Source organism: Ranitomeya variabilis, chromosome 3 (genome assembly GCF_051348905.1).
Source record: "Ranitomeya variabilis isolate aRanVar5 chromosome 3, aRanVar5.hap1, whole genome shotgun sequence".
NCBI classification, from domain to species: Eukaryota; Metazoa; Chordata; class Amphibia; order Anura; family Dendrobatidae; genus Ranitomeya; species Ranitomeya variabilis.
The window spans coordinates 732,378,741-732,384,740 of NC_135234.1; positions in this window are offsets into that span (position 1 = coordinate 732,378,741).

The following is a 6,000-nucleotide window of genomic DNA, read 5'->3' on the forward strand; positions in this document are numbered from 1 at the left end:
GAGATAGATAGATATGAGATAGATAGATAGATAGATAGACAGATAGATAGATAATAGATAGATAGATAGATATTAGATAGATAGATAGATAGATATGAGATAGATAATAGATAGATAGATAAAGATAAATGGATAGATAGATAGATAGATAGATAGATAGATAATAGATAGATAGATAATAGATAGATAGATAGATAGATAGATAGATAGATAGATAGATAGATACAGTAGAAAGATAGAAAAAGAAAACTCAGCAGCACTCTATAGGAGACAAAATATATGCAAACACTGAAAACATTGAATCTAAACTGTGTCATTATTCAGTAAGATGAACTTACCAAAGTGAAGGTTCTTAGAGCATAAATTGGCCAATTGATGTGTGCCCATCAACCATGGCAAGGTGACCTCCCTCTGATGGGTTCCTGTTCTACTGTACATACCTCTCTTGAGCGATTAGCCTACAGTTACATGGACAAAACATGTCTCTCCCAGCCATACAATTCATATGGGTAAGTAGACCTGATATACATCACCTGCTGGTCAATGGGAGGAGTGCAGAGTCAGGCTGGAGGCAGTCACACCTCCAATAGTAAAATATTTTAAAAAAAACCTGACCAGCCCCTCCTAGGTGTGAACAGGTGCCAGTTGTGGTAGCTGCATTATATAGAAACATGTTTTGAGTATTTGCATATAGTTTGGCTCCTATAGAGTGCTGCGGTGTATTCTTTTTCTAAATAATGCAGCAATTGCACCTGGGATATGGGATAGACCAATATGGTCACTGCAGAGATAGCGCATTTATTTCAGTTAACACTTGTTAACCTTATCCTGTATCTCCAGGGGTGATGCCGCAGAAGTATTGAGCGGTCCTTGCTCTCCCTCAGATTACAGGTGATGGGCAGGGCTGGATATGATACAAGCTGGGTGATAAATGAAGAATGAACCTATAGACAATATAGAGTAATGCCAAAACAGAAAATCATTTTCTCCCAGTGAAGGTAATGTCATAAACGGTCTGCATCAGACCAGAGCAGCAGCAGAAGAGGAGTGTGCTGATCTTGCAGGAGACTGTGACCTGACCACTCATAGGGTGATGTCCGTCAGAACAAATACCTGCCGTATTACTCAAAAAACATTGTTCAATTGTTATAAACAAATGACTAAATCAAGTCTGAAGTTCAAGATACGACTACCAGCAAAATAGTGACATAAGGGCGCGACATAGGAAGAAAGAACATCAACATGGTTCATAAGCAGCAATGTAAGTGCAGCGCCCCAGAGTCCTGGTCGTTACAGTAATGTAATTCTTCCACCAGGGGGAGTGATATTACGTCTGAAGGTAATAAAGGAGTTCATCTGTCCAGGTATCACAAACCATACACCACACTTCACACTCCAATCCACCAGGGGGAGCTACGCTCCTATCTACTAGGGCACTCCTCACAGAAGGGTAAAACTGGTGGTTTGGATAGAAAGTTAGTGAGACGCTGGCTGGGTTTGACCCAGTGAGTACCTGTCAGGCAGACAGGGGAGAAAAGGAGGAACATCTGAGCTGCAGACAGAGGGTCCCTGTCAGGGGTGGGATCCTGACAGAGGCCTAGCGGGATAGAAAGCTACGGAGCTGTGCCTGCCCCACGTGCGGCAGCATCCTAAGAAAGGACACGAAGAGAACTGTGTTGTAGAGAGTGAGAAACAAAGTCACAGCACAAGGAGAAAACACCGGGAGAAGTTCTGCCCCGAGATAGGCAGCCTCCTTCTGATGCGCGTAGCCGGTGGCCGGAACACCGAGGGAGTAATTGACTCTACGCATTACTTCAGAGACCGGCAGGACAGTCAATTCCAAGTTGGCTGCCCGACCTTAATACCTAAGAAGACACAGTGGCAAATTGTGGGGGTCGGGGCGTCTCTAGGGTCCCTATAAACAAGCCTCAGGCCATCAGTCATACGGGTTGTCCTATCCATACCATCTGGGGGACAGAGAGAGAAAGACATCTAGAACATCTACGAAAGTTGTGAGGACCTCACCGAGTTGCTCAGCAGGGAGGTACTACAACACACAGGCGCTAGAGGAAGGCTACTGATTTCCACCTGGATAAGGGGACTCTGGATTTGCCTCCGGACTGGCCGGACTCGGCCTGCCCTGTGGTCCGTACCCTGGAATGTGGATGCTGAAGCTTCAGTAAAAGGTAAAGAGACTGCAACCTTGTGTCCTCATTCTTCATTGTGCCTTAAAATATCCACCATCACCATCGCCACTTCTGGGAAGCCCTGGGGATACACTTCACCTGTGGGAAGGTATACAATCTTGCTGCCATAACATCACCCCAGCGGACCCCTAATTTGTACTAAATCATTTCCCACAAACCCGTATATCAATCTCCTCAGTTCATCATCTATAACAGGCTGGCAAGTTCCCTTTAGAACTGTGGTTTAACCCCTTAGTGACAGAGCCAATTTGGTACTTAATGACCGAGCCAATTTTTACAATTCTGACCAGTGTCACTTTATGAGGTTATAACTCTGGAACGCTTTATCGGATCCCGCTGATTCTGAGATTGTTTTTTCGTGACATGTTGTACTTCAAGTTAGTGGTAACATTTCTTCGATATTACTTGCGATTATTTATGAAAAAAATGGAAATATGGCGAAAATGTTTAAAATTTTGCAATTTTCAAACTTTGTATTTTTATGCCCTTAAATCAGAGAGATATGTCACAAAAAATAGTTAATAAATAACATTTCTCACATGTCTACTTTACATCAGCACAATTTTGGAAACAATTTTTTTTTTTGTTAGGGAGTTATAAGGGTTAAAAGTTGACCAGCAATTTCTCATTTTTACTAGGGTTGAGCGAAACGGGTCGATCATTTTCAAAAGTCGCCGACTTTTGGCTAAGTCGGCGTCTCATGAAACCCGATCCGACCCCTGTGCTTGTCGGCCATGCGGTACGCGACTTTCGCGCCAAAGTCGCGTTTCAATGACGCGAAAAGCGCCATTTCTCAGCCAATGAAGGTGAACGCAGAGTGTGGGCAGCGTGATGACATAGATCCTGGTCCCCACCATCTTAGAGAAGGGCATTGCAGTGATTGGCTTGCTGTCTGCGGCGTCACAGGGGCTATAAAGGGGCGTTCCCGCCGACCGCCATCTTACTGCTGCTGATCTGAGCTTAGGGAGAGGTTGCTGCCGCTTCGTCAGAAGCAGGGAGAGCGTTAGGCAGGGTCCACTAACCACCAAACCGCTTGTGCTGCAGCGATTTCCACTGTCCAACACCACCTTCGGTGTGCAGGGACTGTGGAAGCTATTTTTTTTTTTTTTTCCCCTCAGCGCTGTAGCTCATTGGGCTGCCCTAGAAGGCTCCGTGATAGCTGTATTGCTGTGTGTACGCCACTGTGGAAACCAACTGCTTTTTTCAAAGCACATATCCTCTTGTTCCTTCCTTTCTGCACAGCTATCTTTTTTGTTTGTCCACACTTTTTATTTAATTTGTGCATCAGTCCACTCCTATTGCTGCCTGCCATACCTGGCTTACATTACTGCAGGGAGATAGTAATTGTAGGACAGTTTTTTTTTTTTTTTTTTTTTTTTTTTGTGGGAGATTAAGATTGGCATTTCTGCTACAGTGCCATCCCTGTGTGTGCCATCTCTCACTGAGTGGGCCATAGAAAGCCTATTTATTTTTTCCGTGATTTGTGTTCTAAAATCTACCTCAACACAAAAACACTACATCAATCAGTGGGAGAAAAATATTGGCCTCAGTCAGGGCTTGTGTGCCACTGCTGTGTGTGCTATCTCTCATTCAGTGGGCTATAGCAAGCCTATTTTTTTTTTTTTTTTTTAATATTATTTGGTTTCTAAAGTCTCCCTGAAAAAAAAAAAAAACCTAAAAAAACAGTGGGAGAGTAATATTGCCCTTTCAGCTTGTGTGCCAGTCTTGACTCCTGGGTGTGCCACCTCTCTCCCTCTCATTCAGTGGGCCATAGAAAGCCTATTTATTTTTTTAAAAAAATATTATTGGGTTTCTAAAGTCTCCCTGAAAAAACAAAAAATACATAAAAAAACAGTGGGAGAGTAATATTGCCCTTTCAGCTTGTGTGCCAGTCTTGACTCCTGGGTGTGCCACCTCTCTCCCTTTCATTCAGTGGGCCATAGAAAGCCTATTTATTTTTTCCGTGATTTGTGTTCTAAATTCTACCTCAACACAAAAACACTACATCAATCAGTGGGAGAAAAATATTGGCCTCAGTCAGGGCTTGTGTGCCACTGCTGTGTGTGCTATCTCTCATTCAGTGGGCTATAGCAAGCCTATTTTTTTTTTTTTTTTAATATTATTTGGTTTCTAAAGTCTCCCTGAAAAAAAAAAAAAAACCTAAAAAAACAGTGGGAGAGTAATATTGCCCTTTCAGCTTGTGTGCCAGTCTTGACTCCTGGGTGTGCCACCTCTCTCCCTCTCATTCAGTGGGCCATAGAAAGCCTATTTATTTTTTTTTTTTAATATTATTTGGTTTCTAATTCTCCCTGAAAAAAAAAAAAAAACCTAAAAAAACAGTGGGAGAATAATATTGCCCTTTCAGCTTGTGTGCCAGTCTTGACTCCTGGGTGTGCCACCTCTCTCCCTCTCATTCAGCGGGCCATAGAAAGCCTATTTATTTTTTTTTAAAAATATTATTGGGTTTCTAAAGTCTCCCTGAAAAAACAAAAAATACATAAAAAAACAGTGGGAGAGTAATATTGCCCTTTCAGCTTGTGTGCCAGTCTTGACTCCTGGGTGTGCCACCTCTCTCCCTTTCATTCAGTGGGCCATAGAAAGCCTATTTATTTTTTTTTTTAAATATTATTGGGTTTCTAAAGTCTCCCTGAAAAAAAAAAAAAAACCTAAAAAAACAGTGGGAGAGTAATATTGCCCTTTCAGCTTGTGTGCCAGTCTTGACTCCTGGGTGTGCCACCTCTCTCCCTCTCATTCAGTGGGCCATAGAAAGCCTATTTATTTTTTTTTTAAAATATTATTGGGTTTCTAAAGTCTCCCTGAAAAAAAAAAAAAAAACCTAAAAAAACAGTGGGAGAGTAATATTGCCCTTTCAGCTTGTGTGCCAGTCTTGACTCCTGGGTGTGCCACCTCTCTCCCTCTCATTCAGTGGGCCATAGAAAGCCTATTTATTTTTTTTTTTAAATATTATTGGGTTTCTAAAGTCTCCCTGAAAAAACAAAAAATACATAAAAAAACAGTGGGAGAGTAATATTGCCCTTTCAGCTTGTGTGCCAGTCTTGACTCCTGGGTGTGCCACCTCTCTCCCTTTCATTCAGTGGGCCATAGAAAGCCTATTTATTTTTTCCGTGATTTGTGTTCTAAATTCTACCTCAACACAAAAACACTACATCAATCAGTGGGAGAAAAATATTGGCCTCAGTCAGGGCTTGTGTGCCACTGCTGTGTGTGCTATCTCTCATTCAGTGGGCTATAGCAAGCCTATTTTTTTTTTTTTTTTTTTTTTTATATTATTTGGTTTCTAAAGTCTCCCTGAAAAAAAAAAAAAAACCTAAAAAAACAGTGGGAGAGTAATATTGCCCTTTCAGCTTGTGTGCCAGTCTTGACTCCTGGGTGTGCCACCTCTCTCCCTCTCATTCAGTGGGCCATAGAAAGCCTATTTATTTTTTTTTTTAAATATTATTGGGTTTCTAAAGTCTCCCTGAAAAAACAAAAAATACATAAAAAAACAGTGGGAGAGTAATATTGCCCTTTCAGCTTGTGTGCCAGTCTTGACTCCTGGGTGTGCCACCTCTCTCCCTTTCATTCAGTGGGCCATAGAAAGCCTATTTATTTTTTTTTTAAAATATTATTGGGTTTCTAAAGTCTCCCTGAAAAAAAAAAAAAAACCTAAAAAAACAGTGGGAGAGTAATATTGCCCTTTCAGCTTGTGTGCCAGTCTTGACTCCTGGGTGTGCCACCTCTCTCCCTCTCATTCAGTGGGCCATAGAAAGCCTATTTATTTTTTTTTTAAAAT